The sequence below is a fragment of the Lepidochelys olivacea genome (genome assembly GCF_965140295.1).
Source record: "Lepidochelys olivacea isolate rLepOli2 genome assembly, chromosome: 6".
Lineage (NCBI taxonomy): Eukaryota > Metazoa > Chordata > Testudines > Cheloniidae > Lepidochelys > Lepidochelys olivacea.
This window is the reverse complement of record NC_140416.1, coordinates 29,295,909-29,319,302: the sequence shown is the minus strand read 5'-3', so window position 1 is coordinate 29,319,302 and position 23,394 is coordinate 29,295,909. Positions and strand designations below refer to the sequence as shown.

The window sequence follows — 23,394 nt, the reverse complement described above, 5'->3', positions numbered from 1 at the left end:
TTTGCTTTGCCCCTCCTTCTCACTGACAAGGGGGAGAAAGTGGATACTGGAAAGTGAGTTGGGAACTCTGAACTATTGAGATTGTGGGATCAATCCTCCACTGAGAGGGAAGCTGAGCACCATGACCTTGCCCCAAACTGAAGAGAGAACAGGGGGAGATGGGAAGTGGCCTGGGGGAGGCTGGTCTGTTGTACCAGCTAGAGGGGACTGAGATGTTCCTCACTCTGCCCACCCCCTCCGCGGGCCAGGATCTGGTGGAGAGGGAGGGTCTAGGTCTCCCTCCCCTTTTTCCTCCCTTCTGTGCCCAACTGGAGGAACCTGGGGAGCACCCAGGGACAGTACACTGTAAATCAGCTGCTAGGCCTTCAGATTGCATGGCAAAGCCAACTCTAGACTCTGCGAGGCTGTTGAACCATGGCCTGCCCACTAGACCTGCTGGGCCCAAGTGAGCCCCGCTAGATCCATGTTTGCCTCATTTTGTTTGTAAACTCTTTGGGGCAGGGGCCATGTTTTTATTACTTTAAATCTCTATTAAGGAACTTTATAAATATATAATTTAAATAATAATAAATTCACCCCACTGCATCTTAACAAAGGGGGACAGCACAGCTCTGTGTTATCTACTGAATACACACTATTGCATTTATATGTAGAGACTGTAATTGGTTGTGAATCATTTTGTCATCATTTGTTTGAAAGATGCTGTCTAAAAATAACTTCTATTGTAAAAGACAAATGGAAAACAGTAAATTCAGTTGGCCTTTTTAACTTAAAATGCATCAGTGTCTGGAACTGGAGCACAGGAAGGAACTGGAGAACACTGAGCAAAGGACCAATTAATAATTAAACTCTTACCAATTGCCAAGACTGCCAAAATGGCTTTGGTGGGTTCAGTGTTGGCTCTACTATGAAGGCAGAATGAACATTAAAGCTCTACAGCAACTATTAATAACACTGTTACTTAACCTCTCTGGAAATGCTGATGGCTGCTCTAAGTTACATTGTGTGCCAGCAACCCCAGGGGGCCAATACAGCAGCCAAGAATCTCTAGGGCAATCAGCCATGCCAGCCACATGGCTTTTCCCCTGGCTATGTCTGATTTCCTTGGCTGTGGCCCTATACAACTACAGGAAGTAGAATGGTGCAGTACCCACATCTCTGGCTTTATGTCACCAGAGTATCCCCCTAAACTGGGGTGATCCTTCCATGGCTGGCTACACTGGCTCTTTGCCTAGATTTGGCCAGCAATGGCAACTACACCATACATCAAGATCTGGTCCAAAGTTCAAGCACATTTTAATTATATAGTTCTCATAAGGTAACATGAGTTTCTATGTGATTTTATTCTGTGAGTTTCTATGTGAGTTTCTATTATTTCCAATGGAGTTACCATATCGTATTCCATGAAATAACATGTCATTTTGCAAGAATCACATAATTAACTTGTCTCACCACCATAGGAGTCACAACAATTAATTCGTTCACAATGAGTGCGACTCAGAGTCAGATTTCCAGACTTTGAAACCCCTGAATAAAGATCACGGGCTTTAAAGTTAGCTTTATCTTTATTTACATGTTAAGAAATTCAACCACCCTTTCTTGGCAGAACTTTCCAAAGCAATAACAATATTCTCGCTTAGTCTATAGCTACAGCCCACATATGTTCTTTTTTTGGTTTTAAACTATCAAAGGTACTGTCATGTCTGAGCTACAGATCACGCACCAGGTGGTTCACATTTTACTCTTTGAGGCCATTTGATTTACAGCTCACACGAGCCTGATTGCATGCTGCTTCTTTAATAATGTGTGAGATCTTCAAAGTAACCATCTGAAGGACACTGGGTCCCTGGTCACGATCAAATCTTTTCTGGTCCCTTCTTAGCCTTTATTTGGTCTTGCACAGTCAAGGTGATTTCCAACTTGAACTCTCTCTGAAAGGCTTTGTAAAATTCAGTAGGTCCTGGGAAATGAACGAATAGGGCCAGAGTCTCCACGAGTATCTGGCACTTAGCGAACAATTGCATGTTGCAAGGCACTTTTTAAAAAATAGTTCATCTCAACCTTGCAAATCTAAGCTGCTTCTGAGAGTATTTATTTGCAAGAACCTTTTACATAAACAACGTGCAAAATAGACAAAATGATTGGATATTACCGTGTAATAGTCTCTTGTCATCATACTTTTCCAATCCTAAAACAAGGGAGCTGATTTCTCCTCTCACTTACAATGGTGTAAAATTGCAGTGACTCCATTAACTTCAGTGGAGTGAGTCCTGATTTATGCCCTTGAAAGTGAGAGGAGAGACAGGCCCAGGATGCATAATCACGTTATCTGTCTTGGTATCTCAGGGAAGCAGCTTATTAGCAGAGCAAATAATTCACAGTGAATAATTTCCTTGACAAATATAACCTTTTTTTCTCCTAGCACAATGTCCACAAAAAGATCACGATTTCCTTGAATTTGTTCAGTATTCAAATTTACTGGACAATTTTTTTCTTCTGTGGATGCATCTTGGACAGCTCACAGTGAGTATTTGCAATTTGAGCTGTGTTGGTTACTTGTGTTTGGCCACGTAAGTTATATGATACTGTTTCTACCACTGATTATAAGAATTACATTCATTCAATTAGGGAGAGGACTTACGGGAGCCACTCAGGCAGAGGTACCAGATGAGCAGGATTAGGGTGGTTTAGAAAATGCCATATTTTTCATTCCAGAGTCACACAGGCTTTCCCACGGCATTATTCCAAGGGAAATTAGCCCACGGTGAAATTTAAATTTATCATGTCACCTTTACACAAAATAATTGCATGTGTGTGTGAAAGGCCCAAGTTGTGAAAGTTACAATCTACTGTCTAGATCACATTAATTGTCCCTGTGTAAGGACCCTGGCAACACTGTCCCAAATGGCATCCTGTGCCATGTAAAATATACCTACTCTAGTGCATTTACAGGTCTCTAATGTTCTGTCATCACTGCAATCTTTGACACAAAGTGATTGTGTAGGCATGCTTAATCCTATTTGCAAAGCATGCTGTCACATTGGAGTCTGACTCATTTAATTGTCTCTGTGCCAAGACTCTGACAAAGGTGTCACAAAATGTCATATTCCACTGAAAATACAGCAAGTGAAAATACTCGTGTGTGCAAGCTTAAAATTCATGTTCCACAAGCATTTGTGCAAGTAAAATTTGATTGCTCAAATGTTCATGGAAGGTGAACACAAAGTAGGTGTAAGCGGGGCTACAGCAACTTTCTTAAATGAATACTTGGAGGTATTTACCCAATAATCAGGGTGAATGATTCAGCTAATAATATGTTAGATCTATCAGATTTTACAGAGATGGTCATGTTTTCATTTGCATTTCTATCAATGGTTAATGGGGAGTCAAGAAAGTGATTTACTAAAAGAAAAGCTGCAAAAAGACATCTTGTTCTCAATAAAGTACATTCACAATTTAAGCGAACACTTACTCCAGTGAAATCAATGAAGCCACACTGAGTTACACCAGTTGAGGATATGGCCCAGGGACTTTAGTTGAGAATAAATTTAATCTTTTAATATATATTCAATTCTACACTAGAGGGAATCCTGTTAATGTAATATACTGACAATGCCAAAGAAAAGCAAACTATAGATATGTGTGTGTATATCTATATCTATATATAAAAAACCAAATCTGTCTCCTAGTTCGTGCATTGATCTTGATGAATAAAAAATAGCCCTGAGGGAGAATCCACCACGACCCTTGGCAACTTGTTCCAATAGTTAATTACCCTCACTGTTAAAAATTTGACTTATTTCCAGTGTGACTTTGTCTAGCTTCAGCTTCCAGCCACTGGATCATGTTATGCCTTTCTCTGCTAGCTTGAAGAGCCACAGCATCACATCGGGGAACTCCACTGAGCACATTTAGGGAAGGCTCCTATAGATCCTTAACAGAGATATATTTGCCCTCAACTGACTAACGGGAGCATGAAATCCTGACCCCACTGAGGTCAATAGGAATGTTGCCATTCAGTGGGCCAGGATTTCACTCTTGGTATTTGCACCAGTGACACAGCCTGAAGCTATCAGGTTATGAGATTTGATTTTCAAAAAGTTCAGATCACCAAGTGAGAAAGAGGCAAGCACCTGTTACTTTCCATAACTGTGTCTACTGGGAGGTGCGGGCAGTGATTAAAGAGGGCCCCTGCAGCACTCTCTCTGGAGATCAAGGGTGGGAAGATCTCATGACTTAGTTTCTTATTGTTTGGCTTTTGCTAAAGTAATAACCCAAGCCCTGAATCTTTCATTCACTCAACTTGCAGGCAAATTACTTCAGCCTGGACCTTGTGACTGGATGTCCCAGCAATCCAAACGCATGGCGGCCATCTGAGAAGCAAACTTCTTTCCATGCTTTAGAACGTCTCCTGTAAGTTAAAAACACAGCTACGTAGATTTTTGTTTTCTAAATAAGTTTCAGCCCAGAGCACATTTTAAACTTCCCTAGAAACCCCTAAAACGAACCACCTAACAGAGGTGGCTAACGTGACCTAACTTCTACAGCATGAGTGGCTCAGCTATTAAACATATGCCAAAAAAATACATTAAGCGAGATAATTGGGAAGAAGAGGAACACTTCCTTGTTCTTGTCATGTGTTGTTTGTGCGCAGATAGCTCAGCTCTGTGTGTGTCAGTCAGGGGGAGAAAGATTTGGGAATTTTGTGCAGTCTTGTACAGTTGATAAATCTTCACCTTGCACAGTATGAAGAGGCGGAAGTATCTATATCCTGGTAAATCATTCTGCTCGGGAGTTAAATAGATTGACTCTCCCGTCATCCTAGGAATTTTAAAGGGCTTTTCTCTTTTTATTATCCAATTAACTATATATGTTAATAAGAAATTTTCTTTCTTATAAAATGGCAATTTTCCTTCCGTGTCTGCAGCGATATAAATAGACCGTTTCACGTATAATTTCGGTGTCCTGGGACTGATTTGTGAATATATATTGCTGCTTGAAAAGATTATAATTTACAGGTGATTGTTTGGAGGACTTCAAATTACCACCACTCATATATATGGATATATAAATAAAGAATGAAGCTTCTCAGGAGATTCTGCATAAACAATTTCTTTGTGAAGAAAAAGAATTCTCAATAAAAAACAACAGTATTTTATCTTTTGTCTATATTGCTGCATAAAGTATTGATAGATTATTTCAGTCCTTCATTTCTATTTCAGCATTTCTGGATCATTTCCTCTAACATTTTATCTTTTTTTTTTTCTTCCTTCATATAAATCGTCATGCATTTCAGTCTCCATAGAATCCAGGAAATTTGCAGTGTAAAGGCAGAAGGTATCCTGGTTTTGTACAGTTTACTTCATGACTACCAGCTGTAAAGGGAATATGAATGGGAAGGATCAGTGGAGGACTTTGGGTACCTCAATGAAATATCATCTGAATTCACAAGTACTGGTAATTTATTAAGGGAGGAGAGAAAAGATTTTTCAAAAGTGACTTGTGGGTGCCCGCTTGAAGCAACTTCAAAGGGGCCTGCTTTTCAGAAAGTGCTGAGCTCCCACCACCTGAAATCAGGCCTCTTCAAAGTTTGTCAAGATGGGCACCCAAAATCACTATTGGCTTATGAAAATCACACACACAAGGCACAATTTCATTCCTTTTTAACTCTTGTATACTGAGCACATGCACTGCCCCACATAAACAGAATGTCTCAATTGTTCCATGAGTCTGTTACTTTCAAAGATATTAAAATTTAAAGTTAGTTTACTTAATTGTATGTTACTTAAAAGCAGATCATTTGCTACTAATTAACTCTCTCGCCCACGAGCAAAAATATTATTTCCAATCCTTTCATTGATGTTGAAAGTTAATCTATCTTGAGCTACAAGGTGGAATTTTCCACACGATTAAGTGATTTAAAAATTAGCACCATTTGTGCGGAGGAGAAAGGATTCCTCTTTAAAAGGAATATTTTAATTGATATTAGTTGATCCATACTCCATTGATAAAACGTTGTCCAATAAAAGCATTCCCTTGGAGTCCAGAGTGGATTTACTGCCTTTATTGCCTGCACAATCTCTTGTGAGACAGAGAGAAATTCTGAGATTGCTGCTTTACCTGGCAGAGGTGAGAGAGGGAGAAAGCTGCATGTGCTATTGTATATCACTGATCTCCTGGTTTCCAAATAATAATTCAGATTCATAGAGATCTGTAAAAGTCAGTGGTTTATTACTGTCTTGTATCTCTGTATTAACCATCTCATTATAATCCCAAATAGAATACAAATATAACAGTATCCAGTTGCTTTCGCTAGCATTTTTCCCATCTTGCCTTATAAATATTAGCTCTACATAAAGTGAATGAGTGTACAGTTTCCAAATTCTTGAGCAGGAGACATTTATAAAAGATGTATATCTCTTGCTTGGTGGAGGGGGTATATAGAGATACATATTTCTCTAAATGATACATCTTTGCTCCTACAATTTATCTATTGACACAACTGATGAGAAGATGCTGCTGACTCACCTACAAGGTCAAGGAAGAGAAGAAGGAATTGCATTAATCTCTTTTTGTTTTTGTTCATTGCTCTTGGCTAGATCCCAAAGGTTCAGGGTGGGCAGCTGAATCTCCTCCACAAAATAGTCATTTGTGCTCTGGGATCCATCCTCTCTCCACCTCCTTTCCATCAGAGCACTAGGGGAGCTGGGGATACATACTACTGGCTTCAGTGCCACCCAGCTCTATATCTCACTCTTATGAAATATGGACAGCTCTGTTACCAAAATGTCCCAGTGCCTGAGATAGAGAAAGATGAGAATGGAAATTAGTTGCTTCAAGTTCAACCTAAGGGGAAAGAAAAGGGATGGTGGTCAGATGGGGAAGTATTCTGAGAAACTCTTTGCAGCTTTGACCTCACTTTCTGCCGAGGGTGTCTGCCATTTGCCTGTCAACGCAGTTCACAGTTTCATCTTCAGGGTGTTTGAGTTTAAATCTAGAAGGGACCACTGGTCATCTAGTCTGATCTCCTGTATATTACAGGCTATCAGCACCACCCAGCACACTAAATCCAACAATGGAAATGAGAATAAAGTAAACGGGACTCACAGTTGACTAGACTATCATGTGCCTTCTACTGAACTTATTCCTGCTCCTGGTTATTCAAGTAGCAGGGGTAGGTGGAAATGCAGCTTTCTATTTCCAACTAGCCAAGGGAATAGATCACTTCTCTTCAGGTGCCACAGTGGCACTTGCCTGTATGGACTCCAGACTGAGCTACTCTACCTGGGTTTGCCAAGGAAAGTTATGAGGAAGTTCCAAGTGGGCCAAAGTACAGCAATCTATGTGCTAGGCAACAGATGGATGAGCAGAACAGATCATAGCACAATCTCCCCATCTAGATATACATCCTTTTCAAGGTCCTGGTGCCCTGGTTAAAGCCTTCAGTGGGTGAGGGCCTATCTCTCCCATGACAGCAGCAGTGGGGTGCTATGGCTGATGGAGTCTAGTATGAAACTCTCATGTGCTGGGTGTTCTGTATTAACTGTGGAAGGTCCTACTGCCAGAGATCTTCATGAGTCCAAGTCTTAATGATCTTCAGAGTACAATTCATGACACTGCTTTTTGCTTAAGCCTTACTTTAGTCATGAAAAATGCAGAACAGCCAGCAACATCCCTCCTGGAGACACAACAGAAATGCCAAGGGGAACAGTGAAAGCAATGAAAAGATTAATGTTAAGGCCCTTTCAAATAGAAATTTTGCTTTTAATTTATGCATGTGGTGCAGGTGATGCTGTACTAATGGGTGATATAAAAGAAAGAGCTTGATGAGGTTATGTTAGATAAAACAAAATGCACAATGTATAGTTGTTATTATTTATTTGTATAATAGTAGAAGCTAGAGGTCCCAGCTGCATTCAGGGCTTCTTTATGCTAGGTTGCATACATACACAAAGTAAGAAATAATCCCTGTCTTAAATAGCTTATACTCTAAATAGACACGTGGTAGAAGGAGAAGTGAGAGGTGACATGCCCAAGGTCACCCATCAGATCAGCGGCAGGGAGGAACAGAACCCAAGTATCCTGACTTGCAATCAATGGGCTTGCTGCTAAATTATGCAGCCTTTCCATGGCTTCTAGTTTCAGGTTTAAATGGATTAAAGCAGATAAAACCCCATCAGATATTTAATAGGCTTCACAAGACATCCATAGTTCATCATTTGATGGGACTGAAAATAATTTGCAGAGGAGGCCAGTGGACCGTAAATTTCTGCCAGGCTCAAGAGATCCCATTCCCAGAAGCATGAGGCAACAGTTGGACCAAGTCCTGTCAGTATAATTATACAATTCATGACAAATACATTTTGATCCCTAATGAAGAGTTTTTACTTGTGAAAATGAACCACAAGTTGCCTAAAATAAATACCTCAAATCAGAACAAAATATAAACCACTTAATGTAAATCAACACAGCACTATTGGAGCTACACTAATTTACATCAGTTCAGGAACTGGCCCCTAAAGTTAGATCTCTACAGTATACAGCCCAGCTATATGACTTGTAAGGACAATCCTGTTTACGCCATTCAGGCAACCGACATTCAAGTTACTGTGGATACTCATTGTTATCCTACATGTTGTTTGCAACTGATGTCAGCAGTATTTCCCTGTATTTTATTAAATGAATCCCTTTTCCTGTCCCTTTTGCTTTCATTAGAAAAGACAGAGCTAATTATTTAACCTCTCCAAAGTACTTCAATGAGCTATTTCAAATCTGACGCAACCCTTAAAAATGGTTTAAACTATTCATTTTCCCTCAATGAAATGTGCTGCAGTTCCCTTCTCATTAATGCTAATTACCAGACAATTCATGTTTGAGCAGGAGCTTTGTTCCTCATCCCCCTTCTACCTATCCACTCAATGTTTGTATCATTGCAATCTGATGCCGTGGTAATTACTGTAATATTACAGGCACAGAATAATGACTCTACTGCATGAAATGGTGAAGAGAGGAGGTAGATGGTAAAAGGAAAGGTCTTGTTTGAATAATGATACCTATATTTGAAAATAAGAAAGAAAAATGTTGATATTGAAATTACAGGAAACCTGAATATAGTTCTCTATATAAATATTAGGTTGAGGTGTGCTCGTTTGGCAAAGATCCTTTATCTAGGAATATCAAATGAAAGATGGGGAGAAAAATTGACACACTAATTGTTTAGTTTCCCATGTAATATTGAGCACTCTCCTTTTTTTCCAGCCATTACTTTTCATTTAAAGGGATACATCAGATCAGTGATTCTCAGGCTGTTTTGGCAACTGTACCAATCTCCTACACTAAGAGCAAGGGATGTGCGACCAATAATTTAACAAGGAGTTCCTACAAAAATTCTTCCCCTTACTGTGTTATAAACAGGTCAGCATGTCAAAACGGGGAGCAAGCTCTTATTTTTCCATATTGCTTTTCCATTTACTGCTCCTACCCATTACCCAGGAAAAGACAAGCAGAGACTTTGTGGCTTTGTTCAGACGTTACTGTAGGGGTAATAATTAGATGCATGGCTATTGTTATTTGTATTACTTTAACACCTAAATCATGCTTGATCAACTTGTGGCCTGTTGCCTTTCATTGCTCATTTTTAATGTCTGGTTGAAATTTCCCGGGAGGATCCACACTAGAATTTTCACCAGGATTTGAAAACAGCCGAAGAAGTGACCGACCAGAAGAGGCAAGAGGCACTGGGCCTGGTGTATTAGCTAGAGCAGAGCTTTGGGCTTTTTAGTCAGGGCTGGCTGCTGCCCATTGAGTGCAGCCATGCTCAACAAAACTGAAAGTAATTTTAATATTTTAAGGTGCTCTGAGAAAGCGAGGACACTGCCATAGTGTTCTTTTGTATACCTTGCTCCTGAAACAGGCAGGAAAGCCATATGAGCCAAGAAGGTGTGTGGTGGGAGGGAAGTTATCATGGCTTTACCAAGCTAGGGAGAGGAGGACAAGTTTTCCTTATGCTATTAGGCCCTGCACAGTGGCAGCAGAAAGGTTTTGAGTGGCTAAAACCTTATAGCCTCACCCCAACCCCACCCCAAACTTCCTTAGCAAAGAAAGGCATAGTCCAGAAGTGTACAATGAAGGACTGATAGAATGAGGCAGATTAGAAATTAAAAAGTAAAACCCATAACTCCACTGAATACAAGCTGACTTGTCTTTCTGTGTATGAGGAACAGTGGATCTCACATATGAGAAGACAAAGATACAGCACTTCCTATTGCAACAGAGTTACCTCCCTGGCTGGAACAGTGAGTGCTCCTTAGTATCTGTGGTACTGGGGACTGTGCCTTTTAAGGCGAAGCTCCTCAGAAAGAGGGTCTGAGCAGGGCACTGTGAAGCTCTTGGTGCTATGCTCAGCCAGTTAGAACTGAGGCACTGAACGAAGCAGCCCTCTGGCAGTATCCTTGGCAGAGACCGCCCACAAAGGGCATGGCTCCTCCCAGAGAGCAGGACCCCTGCTCAGCAACCAGGGCTGAGAAGAAGTTCATGGGCATGTCTGTTGTTCTTTCTGGGGTGGGGGGGAGAGAAAAATCTTAGCAGTATTGTCAAACACAAATCATGAGTTAGGTCTCCAAAAATCATGAGATTGGTTTCAAAACCGTGAGGTTTAAAAACAAAAACAAAAAAACAAACCTGGGCGGGTTTTCTGTTTATCTTCGGGTGTTAGGGGCGTTCAGCTTCACATTTTCAAGCTTTTGTTCCACCACCATAAGAGCTAGAAATTTAGTGGGTTTTTTTTAACAAATCTGAGATTCTCACATAAACACATGACTCCAGGTGCCAGAGCCTTCAGTAAAATCCCGAGTAGCCTGAGACTCATGTTCAACTCAGTTGGCAACACAGCATCAGCTACCACCAATATCAGCAACAGGAGAGGCGATACTTCTGTACCCTCTTCCAGTCTAATCACTGTGTCATTACACCAGGGATTCCTGCATAGGACAGCTCAGCAGTAAGTAGACTGTTAGGTCATACAACAATATACAGACAATATGTGCAGAAGGATGCTACTTGGACTGGTTTTTAAAAAAATGAAAAAGACTGCCACCTCTTCCTCCCACAACTGGAGAGGAAGGAGGAGCACAGAGCAACTTGAGGCTGCACAGGGCAGCAGCGGCCCTCAAAAAACTCAGCCTTCCTTCTCATCTCCTGCCACTGGTCGGTTAGCTGAGAGGATGGGCAGGAGGCTGCACTGCTGCTGCCTCTAGGGGCCAGTCTGTCATTCTGCAGTGCAGCCCGGATGCTCCCTTTGAGTCTATTCCCTGGAACTATTTTCATTTCCTCTAGAGCTGGTCAAGCATTTTCCGGGGGAACGTTTCTGCTTTTGGGAAATGCTGTTTTTCTGAAACTGAAATGTTCTGTGGAAACAGCTAGTATTGTACCCTTTCAGGCTTTTCACAATAGAACAGTTTGGTTTTTCCTCTCCAAAAATGAATCTTTCTTTCCATTTTTTAACATTTCATATATTATACATTTAAATGTCAAAATCAGACAAACATACTGACTGACCCCAAACTTGCCCTTGAATGTGATTTTGCAGGGTATTTCAAAGGTGTGGGTTTTTTTCTTTTCACTCTGGTTTAGAACAGAAAAAAAAATTAATCTGCAGAATTTCCCACAAAATGGAAAATCCAGTTCCCACCCAGCTCCAGTTTCCTTCCCTGCCTGGACCCCTAGCCTAACTAGTGTCTGCTTGGAGCTGCTGGGGTTGGGAGGGGCTGTGGCTGGCTTCCTCCTACTGCTCCTCAGCACCAGCTTCAACCTCTCCTCCTTCCCAAGTTAAGAAAGGAAAAGATTGGGTGACAGTGGGGTTTTGGATGGTGACCTTGGGAAAGAGGTGGGGACAAGGAAAGTGTATGGAGTGGGCCTTGGAGAAGAAGCTTTGGATGGGAGGGAGGATGCTGGTGAGACAAGGGTGGCATTGGAGCATGGGAGACAGTAGAGTTTGGGGGGACATCAGCAAAGGGGGCAGCCGGAGCGAGGGTGGTACATAATATGCATTTGAGTTTTAGATGTGGTTACTCAAAGTCTGAGAGCTGCAGGGTTTAATAATACAAAATAAATGTTAAACTATTATTATTTGTATTATAGAAATGTAGGGCTGGAAGGGACTGTGAAAGGTCATTAAGTCCAACCCTCTATGCTGAGGCAGGACCAAGTAAACCTAGAGCATTCATGACAGGTGTTTGTCTAGCCTGTTCTTAAAAACCTCCAATGATGGGGATTCCACAACCTCCCTGGGAAGCCTATTCCAGAACTTAACTATCCTTATAATTAGAAAGTTTTTTCCTAATATCTAACTTATTGCAGTTTAAACCCATTGCTTTTTGTCTTACCTTCAGTGGCTACAGAGACAACTGATCACTGTCCTCTTCATAAAAGCTCCTAACGTATTTGAAGAACTGTTATCAGATTCCCCCTTCCGTCTTCTTTCCTCAAGGTTACACAGGCCCAGTTTTGTAACCTTTCCTCAGAAATCAGGTTTCTAAACCTTTTATCATTTTTGTTGCTCTTCTCTGGCCCCTCTCCAATTTGTCCACATCATTCCTAAAGTGTGGCACCTAAAATTGGACCCAGTACACTGGCTGAGGCCTCACCAGTAGAGCAGGATAATTACTTTCTGTGTCATACATACAACACTCCTATTAATACACACCAGAATGACGATAGCCTTTTTCACAACTGCATCAAATTGTTGACACATATTTGTGATCCACTATAACCCCCACATCCTTTCCAGCAGTCTTACCACCTTCCCAGTTATTCCTCATTCTATAGTTGTGCATTTGATTTTTCCTTCCTACGTGAACTACTTTGTATTTGTCTGGATTGAATTTCATCTTGTTGGTTTCAGACCAATTCTCCAGTTTGTCAAAATCATTTTGAATTCTAATCCTGTCCTCCAAAGTGCTTGCAATCCCTCCTAGCTTGGTGTCATCCACAAATTTTATAAGCATACTCTCCACTCCATTAGCCAATTCATTAATGAAAATACTGAATAGTACTAGACCCAGGACTGACCCCTACGGCATCCCATTACATACGCCCTACCAGCAAACCATTGAAAACTACTCTTTGAGTGCTGTCTTTCAACCAATTGTGCACCCACCTGGTAGTAATTTAATTTGAAAGACTTTTCCCTAGTATACTTCTGAGACTGTCATGCAAGACTATGTCAAATGCGTCACTAAAAGCAAGACATATCATATCTATTGCTTCCCTCTTGTCCACTAGGTCAATAACCCCATCAAAGAAGGAAATTAGGTTACTTTGGCGTGATTCATTCTTGACAAATCTATGCTGACTATTCTTTATAAATCCATTATCCCTTAGGTACTTACAAGTTGATTGTTCTTTAATTTGTTCCAATATCTTTCCAGGTATTGAATTTAGGCTGACTGAGCTATAATTCCCTGGGTCGTCTTTGTTCCCCTTTTTAAAGATATTGTTTGCCGTTCTCCTGGGACCCCTGGGACCTCCATTCTCCATGAGTTCTCAGAGATAATTGCCAACAGTTCCAAGATTGCTTCAGCTAGTTCTTTAAGTACTAGGCTGTATATCGTCAGGCCCTGCCAACTTGAAAATCTCTAACTTATCTAAATATTCTTTAATGTGCACTTTCTCTATTCTGCTTGTGTTCCTTCGTCCTTGTTATTATTAATTGTGTTGAGTATCTAGCCACCATTAACCTTTTTAGTGAAGAGTGATGCAAAAGAAGCATTAAACAGCTGAGCCTTCTTGTCATCAGTTATTAGCTCTTCTTCCCTACACTTTTCTTCGTCTTTCTCTTGCTTTCATTGTATTTCAAAAAACCCTCTTCTTATTGACTTTTCTGTCCCTGGCTAGGTGTAATTCATTTTGTGCCTTATCCTTTCTGATTTTTTTTTTTTTGCCTACATGCTTGTGCTATTCTTTTGAACTCCTCCTTAGCGATTTGTCCATATTTCTATTTTGTGTAGGATTTCTTTTTGATTCTCAGGTCATTTAAGTGTTCCTGATGGAGCCATAGTGGCTTCTTACTATTTTTCCTATCTTTCCTTCTCACTGAGATATTCGACAGTTGTGTGTTTCATTATTGTCCCTTTGAGAAACTGACAGCTCTCATGAACTCCTTTATCCCTTACATTTTTCATCCCATGGGACCTTACCTACCAGTTCTCTGAGTTTGTTAAAGTCTGCTTTTTTGAAGTCCATTGTCCTTATTCTGCTGCTTTCACTCCTTCCTTTTCTTAGAATCATTAAATCTATGATTCAGTGTCACTTTCACCCAAATTGCCTTCCACCTTTAGATTCACAGCCAATTCCTCACTTTTGGTCAGAATCAAGTCTAAATTGGCTGTGCCCTTAGTTACTTCCTTCACTTCCTGAAACAAAACGTTGTCCCCAATACATTCCAAAAACTTATTGAACTTTTTGTGTTTTGCTTTATTGCTTTTCCAAGAGACGTCTGAAGTAGTTAAAGTCTCCCATTATTAGTAGGTCTGGTGTTTTGGATATTTCTTTTATTTGTTCTAGAACATACCTCAGCCACCTCCTCTTCCTGATTTGATGGACCTGTACCATGACATCACCCTATTTCCCCCCGTTTTATCTTTACCCAGAGACTCTGAACTGGTCTGCCTCTCACCTCCTTCTGGAGCTCAGAACAAATATTTTTAATGTATAAAGTGACACCACCTTCCTTTTTTCCCTGCCTGTCCTTCCTGAACAAGCTATACCCCTCTAAACCAATATTCCAGTCCTGAGATTTATCCCAAGTCTTTCTGATGCCAATTGTCATAATTTAAATTATGTACTACATTTTCTACTTCTTCCTGTTTATTCCCCATACTCTTTGCATTTGTATATAACCATCTAAGATGCTGAACAGATTCCCCAACTAATTTCCCTCTTGTTACGTCTATGATCCTATTGTAATTTTCCATGTGCCCCTCAATGTCTAGCCCTTTCTTTATGCTTCCCCGTGGGCTTTTGTCATCCAGTCCTTTTGGACCTAGTTTAAAGCTCTCCTCAGTAGGTTGGCAAATTGGTGTCCAAAGATGCTCTTTCTCGTCTTGGTCAGGTAGCTCCCTTGTCTCCCCAGCAGCCCTTCATCTCAGAACAGCATCCAATGGTCATGGAAGCCAAAGACCTCCCATCGACACCATCTGTGCAGGCATGCGTTCATCTCCAAGTGCACAGGGCCCTGCTTGGCCCCTTCCCCTCAACCAAGAGGATGGACAAGAACACAACCTGGCTCCTTCACCCTTGTTCCCAGAGCCCTTTATTATTTTATTTTTATTATGTATTAACATTTTCTTCCAGCAACAGAAACAGCTTTTGGTAACTGGGCCGCAATTTTTCAATGATTTATCTAATTTTTTATGTTCATTGTCACCTGGATAGTTGTATAGGAAAACAGGCTGATCTTGGTTTTAAGTTTCCTTAAACAAAGTAACTAAGGAAATATATGCAGAACATAATTTTTAATTAGAACGTTATCTGGAGAGAATTGTGTATTCTGTACCACTCCATCACCTTGTACTCTGGATACTCTGAATATCCTAGCAGAACAACAGTCATCTTAAATCAAAGCCAAGGGCAGATTATCTGAGCAAGGCATTTAATGTTTCCTTTAAAGATTATGAGTTATCAGCAAATTGGGGCATGTATATATAGAGTTCCCCTTGAGTTTCACAATATAAGTAAACTGGCATATATAGATCTTATGCAAGCTGGTATTAAGGGGCATATCATTTTACACAGTGGGCAACACTTGAAATATAGTGCCAATATCTTTTAGCTCCACACCTGAGGATTTTTTATACATCACACTGAAATAAATGCAGTGTGACTTGGTTTAGAAAAGGAAAAACAATTGTGTTTATTTCATTCATGTGGATCTCTTGGAATATGCAGACTTACATCTAGCTAACAACATTGGGTAAGAATTTGCTTCCCAACATCCAGCCCTAGTAACTGTGCTAGACATTGAAGGGGCTTAGAACAAGCCTAAATGCTGGCCTAGCTTAACTGGCCCTAGTGCCTTCACCTTCCTCCTCCCCCAGGGGAAGAAAAAGCAGAGGATCTGCATAGCAGTAGAACTGTCACTTCCACCTCCTGCGTGTCTACCTCCAGCCTCCCCTAGATGTACCAACACAGGGAGCCCCTGAGGAACTGAATCCCATGACTCACAGGAAGCACATCCCTCTGCAAAACCTTTTTGCATTTTGCATAGCAGAAATGCTCAGATTCTGCAGCTAGAAAGCCCTCCTTGCCTTTTGGAGGAAGGGACAGGTTTTGTCCCTTGGAGTTCACACTCCCTATTTGGTTCCCTTCCCCAACCACCTGCCATCTATCAGATTCTGCAGCTGGATCAGCAATTTGTTTTTATTATAATTTATATGACAGTAGCCCCCAAGCTGTGCTCAGCACAGTGGAGGCATATATGGAGACATAATCTTTGTCCTGAACTCATTTTTAAGTTGCATTTTGTGAAATTTGATGCTGGTAGCAGGCAGCAGATTAGAAGTTCTTCAGTCTCCAGGGCTACCATTTTTCCGCAGAACATGGGCAGCAACAGCATGATTCCCCAATCCCTGATCCTGTCTACAGGGGCCATCTCTAGAGGGTAGTTCAGTCTCGATGCCCAGTAAGCCCTTGCTATAGTTGGACAACAAGAGTCGGAGTGCCTACTGAGGCTCTCAATGCCAAAGGCTCTTGTGATGGGGACACTTGTCCTCTAGCAACTGGCTAAGACCAGGAGCCAAAAGATGGTGACACTGTTTGTTCAGTAGGAGAGAAGGGCTTGATGCAAAAATTACTGGGTGAAATTCTATGGCCTGTGTTATGCAGATGGCTGTGAAGATCACAATGGCCTCTGGCCTGAAAATCTATGAATCTATGATGCTGTTTTGCATAATTTTGAATTGCCCCTGGACTCAAATTAGTACATAAGCTGCATCAAACCTCTCTGGATCATGGCGGTGTTGCCGCCAAGGGGATTCCACAAAATCTGTCCCTGTGGGAAAGCTCACAGTCAAAAAGGTGAGAAGAGGTGAGCAAGTGAAATAAGGTATGTATTTGTTTCCCAGGTAAAATACATGATTTGTCATAAAAATAATCAAGGAGGGAGGCAACATCACTTGGCAAGAAAATGTCTGTGAAATGCATATGCTGTAAATGTGAATAGTTTGTTCCTAAAAGCCTTACTGCTATATTGCGAGAATACCTCAGTATGCAGCTGAAGATGCTGACCAGGCATGGGGGGGCAGCGATCTAAAAGGGAGTTTGCTTCAGGAAAGCTTGTAGAAAAACTGCTGGTTGGTACAGTCCGGTCCATTCCAACGGCAAAATATTGGCAGTGCCCATCTGGATTTTCTGAGCCCCAGGGATAAGTCAGCTCTGGCTGGGGTGACTTAGAATCCAGAGAGGTACGAGTTCCGTCAGAGGCAAGGCAATCTCCCCACATCCTTTTAGCCAAGAGCTCCTTCCAGCAGGCACATCAGTGCTTTGGATGCCGCCGAACTATTCCTGCCAAAGCTGACTTGTCCTTGCCTTTAGAATGGACCAGACTGCAAAAAGTGAAAGGTCTTTACCAAAAGTTCCCAGAAAAAGAAAGCCACGCTTTTTCAAACGGATACATTAAATACTTCACCACAGCATAAACAGTTCTCAGGGACAAAGTATAAACATTTCCAGTGGCGTCCCCTTAGTAGTATTAAGTTTGTTAGCCCAGTGGTTCTGCCTCCCTCCCCCATTACGGCTGGGTGAAATGGAAAAATTAATGAACTGATTCCCTGCAGTCTCTCCTCCCAAGTCTTGTCGTGTGTACACCCGAGGGGTTTCATGGGCAAAAGTCCGGCGAGAAATTCTGGGGGGGGCCAGGGCTAAAATATTAGCAGGACAGCACTGCAACTGCCACTCTCACGTTCTGCCCCTGAGTCACTCTGACCTTTTGCACCACAGAGGCTTGGGAGACGGGGCTGGTTTTACTTTAACGAGGTGGGCACAAATGTAACGATTACCACGTGCAAGAACTTGGTCTGATTGGCTCAGCAGCAAAGCTTGATCCCTGCAGTGCAGCAAAGTTCTGCCTAATATCGCTTCGCCTTTCTAGTGGGCCTATCCCGGTCGTGCCTGGGCACCAGATATCAGATGCTGAATTTTTTGAGCTTTTCCCAGCACCAAGCGCTGCTGTTCTTCATCTGAAACAGCACATGGAGCAAACTTCTCCTTTACATGCTCTCGGGGCGTTTTAGTTATTTAGCTTTATTCCCACACCCTCCATTTTAGGAGAAAAGTAGCATGCTCCTTTTCCAGTGTGGCTGCTTCTTCCTCACTCTCCTATTCTGGCTGTGATCTCTCTGTAGGATAACTACTGCTATAACGAAAGGGAGGACTAGTGGCACCTTAAAGACTAACCAATTTATTTGAGCATAAGCTTTCGTGAGCTACAGCTCACTTCATCGGATGCATTCTGATGACATGAGCTGTAGCTCACGAAAGTTTATGCTCAAATAAATTGGTTAGTCTCTAAGGTGCCACAAGTACTCCTTTTCTTTTTGCAACTACAGACTAACATGGCTGCTACTCTGAATACTGCTATAATGCCTTCTTTTAGTTTTACAGGTCACAATTATTATTCTGCTAAATCATTTGAGTCCTGCATTCTACTTAACTTCCTCCTTTTCAAGAGAAGGACTAATGTAATGTTGATGAGTGCAGTGCAAATTCCTAGGCAGATTAGATTAAGATATGTGAAATTTTAAGGTGTCATAAAAAACAAAACAGGAAAAAACCCACTTGTCTAGTTTCAGGCTTGTTACAAACCTGCACCCAGTTACAAGCAAACTGGAGGCGGTTAATGTTGTTTTTCATTGAACTTCAATTTTCACGTCACTTTCATGCAAAACCAGATGAAACTTGATGCTTCTGGGCTTCATTCAAGCCTGAAATGGTTTGTGTTTAAGAGAGTGAGAGGGAGTTGTGAATCCTTCAGGAACTGGAACCAAAGAACCGTTTTGCACTCTGAACCAAAGCTACCAAGTTTCCCCTAACTCTGGTTACTATAGCAGTTGGAGTCAAAAACAGTGTGTCAGTCAGAAGGCATAAGGGGAGTTTGGGTCATAGAGACACTGAGACTGTATGTTGGGAGTGGGAAAGGAGGCTGGCAAGGCTCACTTGGACACGGTAAACCCCACCCCAGTTATACTCTTTGTTATAAAGGCTGCTGGCAGGCCAAATTTTGCTTACTCAGGCAAAACACAGTGAAATCAAGATAGAAAGAGCTCTGGGAGCAGAAGTTCACTCTTGGGCCTTTTGACACCATACATGTGATCTTTCAGCAGAGGAAGAAGGAATTGTCCGGTGATAGGTGAGTATTTCAGATTTGCATCTGCACTGATAATGTTCTTCCTCTCTCTGATAATGTGAACCACACGAGTAAAAATTGCTTTAACGATTTTCTTAAGGCACTTAAAATTTAGAAAAAGGTGTAGCGGTCTGAGCACCAGGCATTTCAGTGGTCTAATCCTGGTTCTGATACTTAATCCCTTAGTGGCTTTGGGCAAGTCACTTAACTTTTCTTACTGTTTCCCTGTCAGTAAAGTAGGGATAAGAATATTTGCTCATAGGGGTATTGGAAGTAGAGATGGATTTGAGCCACATTTTTCCAGAGTCCGGTGTTTACTTGGGTCTGGCATTAGAGTTCAGGATGTGTTGCAAAGATAAACGAGTTGGTAGTTGAAAAGCGAGAAGATTTTTGGCCCAAGATTATTCAAAAGACTCCCACTGACTTTAATGGGCTTGGGACCTAAAAGCACTAGGTATCTGCTAAGTGATCCTGTTCGTTCAGATTTACAGACTCTCTCCTCCCTAGTCCTCCACTGTTCCCTCTCCCCCCTCACCTCAGGAAGCAGAGCATGGATTATAGAGGAGTTAATTTTGCTCATTCTTGACCGTTCTGCCTGAGTGTACACACTTACTTTCTTTTATTTTTTGAGCATTGTGAGATTCCTAATTGTGAACATTTTTAAGCACTGTAAAAGCTGTTCTGGATGTCTTCTGTTTTTTCCTCTCTTGAGGCTTGATCAGTCAATAGAGCATTTCCATTGTCTTCGATGGGAGTTGGACTCGGCACTTCGATCCTTTCTGAATCAAAAAATTCCCAAAAGTGCATAAAGGTTATACAGCAGGTCTGGAGGCTTTTCTGGTGCCTATCTCTCTGTTTTAGGGCCTGATCCATATCCCATTAAAGTCAAGACTCCCAGAGACCTCAGTGTGAATTGGACTGGGCCTTTTGTCTAGAGCTTCGCAGGACCTGTTGACCCAAGCCTGCCCAAACAATTGATTGCGGTTCTACTTTTTTTTTTAAGAAAAACTATCCATGGGAGGATTCAATTTGTCAATTCTGTACAAGCAAAACTTGCTCTCATAACCCACACAGCAATAATTTCATGGTATCAGAGGAGTGGAATACAGTGAGAGTCTTGCTGCTCCCCAGAAAAAATGGCAGCTACCTTGTGTACAACTATCGCTTTCCTATTTTTTTGCCTTCAAGATTAAAAACCTTCGAGACGAAGCTTACAAGGTTTATGGCAGAGCAGAAAATATACATACAAGAAGCAAATTAAAATTCCATAAATATATTTGCTGGCCAAAATTTACACATCCTGTATTCCTAGGGTATCTAATTAGAACTACGACGAAAATAGCCCTGGAAAGGAGAGGCATTTTGTTCAAATAATTTTTTAAAATTGAGCTAAATAATGACCATTTTATACTGCACACAGTATAATTGTTCTCCTTGTACTGGGGAATAGTTATAAATTATCTAGTATCCCATTCGGTTTTGTTGCCACGCAGAGTTCCAAACAATTGTGACTGTAGTTACTGGGCACGTAAATTCACTGCTTTCTGACAGCTATACCGTTATTGCAGCTACTAACTAACCTTCTGCATAAAAAAAATGAAATCCCTATGAAAGAATGAGCATTTATCTAAGTGCTGACATTGAAACATTCTGAATAACTCTTTGAATCATTTGTACTATTGTGGGTAGAAAATGTAATTATTGTAATCAGCCTTGAGTCTGAGGCCATGTTGTTAAAAAAAAAAAAAAGAGAGAGAGAAAGAGAGAGAGAAAACCCCAGCTCTGAACAACAAAAATGAACCTTGATAATGGAACAGCCTTGAATTCCACTTCATTTATCACACTAATGGATGTCAAGATGACCTCAATCAAACATTTTGTTTTCCAGTTTCCAGCAATGGAAAAGGCTTGCTTTTTTTTTCCTGAAAAAAAAAAAGTTATTCAAATTGTTTCTTTATAAAATGATCCTAGTAATTACATTAGAGTAGAAGGTCAAAGTCAATATGAAATACTATCCACCAACCCTTTGATAAGTCTAGCACGGGATCTTTACTGACACAGTCTTGCATATCTCAATAATCCCAGTCACGTACTTGTTTTTTCCCCTCTTCCTATTCTTTATATTTTCAAAAACAGAAATCATATTTCTTAGTATTTTTTATTTTCTTATTAGTTCAATTTCCCTGTAATTTTTCACCTAGTATTTTAAATAAACTAATTGGCTATCAGACATATCTGGGTTTCCCAGACCATAGCCATGAAAGAAAACATCAAAATCAGAAACCAGCTAGAGCCTTCATAATATGAATGCCCTACTGAGCTGGCTTGCATCGCTTGGGCCTGCCAGGAGAACCATGTAGATATCACTTTGTGCCTGACTTCAGTGGGGTTTGATGAGGGCATAGGGGTCTGTCTGTGCAGTTCTCTTTGCAGGATCAAGGCCTAGGTTATTATTAGAGATGGGCCTAAACCAAAAGTCCAAAGCCAGACAACCCAAAGCATTGTGAGGATTACTAGTATCTAAATCTAGATCTGAATTTTGCAGCTGTTTTTTCCTCTGTAGTGGACAAAACTAAAGACCCAGATCCAAACACTTCCAAAGTTCAAGGATGGGGAAGACTGACATTTGGATCCAAATTTAAATGAGGATGGTTTGGGCCTGTCTCTAGTGGCTATTACCCTGTGCTGTATTTTTCAAGGCTGTGTACTTTAGAAATGGATAAATATACTTCTGGAAATGTGGCATAACAGTTTCAGATACTTCGGGGCTGAACCTTTATGATAAATTCTACAAGACACAAATTTTTAGGCACCGATATTATAGATTTATACATATATGCAACTTTACGCATTGTGAGTAGCCTAATTGACTTCAGTGAGACTACTCACAGAGCATGAAGTTAAGCATGTGTGTAAGTCCACAGAACGGCGGCCTTAGACTGTAAGGAGTACATGTATGTACATACATGTATGTACATGTACATGACATACATACATACATGACATACTACCTGTATGTCTTTGTAAATTGTCTAGCCAAGTGGGACCCTGAACCTGATTGGTGCCTATGGGAGCTATCACAATACAAAAAATTATAATAAGAATTAATAATAATATCATAAGAAAGCATTGAGATCTTTGATATTTTCCAAATGAGGTCCACAGGTTAAGGCTGGTTTATTCCCAGGCCTACTCAGGTATGTAAATGATAAGGGGAATTGCATGAGCAATCTCCTGCTCCAGCAGAGGGGCCAGGCACAATCTAATTCATACCCTACTCTGAGTACAATAGTACTGCTGAGATTACTAGCCTCCCCATTTGGGCCAGGAAAGGTGCAGCCTTCCTCTCACAGCAAACAGTGGGCATAAGCCATGTGCAGGGGGAGCATATTCTGCACTCTGGCCTGGGCTCTCCCATTCCTGGAGGAATTCCAGCTGAGTTAGCTAGAGAGCTTCTGAGGACACCTGTTGGTGCAGACTAGAGCTCTTTGACATCTGGCTCTGGCTTAACAGATGTGATCATCAATCTTTCCACCACCTTTGTGGGGTAGGTTTGTCTTATAGCAGTTTTAGAAATAACCTCTCTCAGTCTCCATTTATTTAAGACTGTAGTTTTCAAAAGTGGCTCCTGATTTAGGTGCATCCATTTTTCAAGGGTCTGAGTTGAGCACCCAAAAGTGAGGGCACCCAAAATCAGTCAGTGCTTAGAATACTGTGGCCTGAGTGATTTGTGCAAAGCCACAGAGCAAAGGCAAGGCAGAGCACACAAATGAGTAGAATCAAGTCCCCCGCTCTTCTCCATCATCTGTCTAGTTGTCTATCAGCTATAAATTAATACTTACCAGCATAATATTTGAGCACCTCTAACCTCGCCTCCATGCTCCTTTCCAGAAATAAGAAAAATAGTCAAACAACATGTGGGTATCTTGTGCTATGTTATCAGCTCCAATTTATTCTTTTACCTGATTCAGTGAGGTGATGACATTTTCACCAGA

The 23,394-nt window shown here is 41.2% G+C and overlaps 1 protein-coding gene across 1 annotated transcript in view; it reads left to right on the top strand.

Annotated features, from left to right (window-relative positions):
• Nucleotides 1-19,277: 19,277 nt before the first annotated feature.
• The window catches only part of RIC3 (RIC3 acetylcholine receptor chaperone), a 93,108-nt gene continuing 88,991 nt past the window's right edge, over nucleotides 19,278-23,394 (top strand). Inside the window, exon 1 of the transcript XR_014712184.1 lies at nucleotides 19,278-19,402. The gene's annotated coding sequence lies outside the window, so the exon portion shown is untranslated. The remainder of the gene's footprint in view (nucleotides 19,403-23,394) is intronic.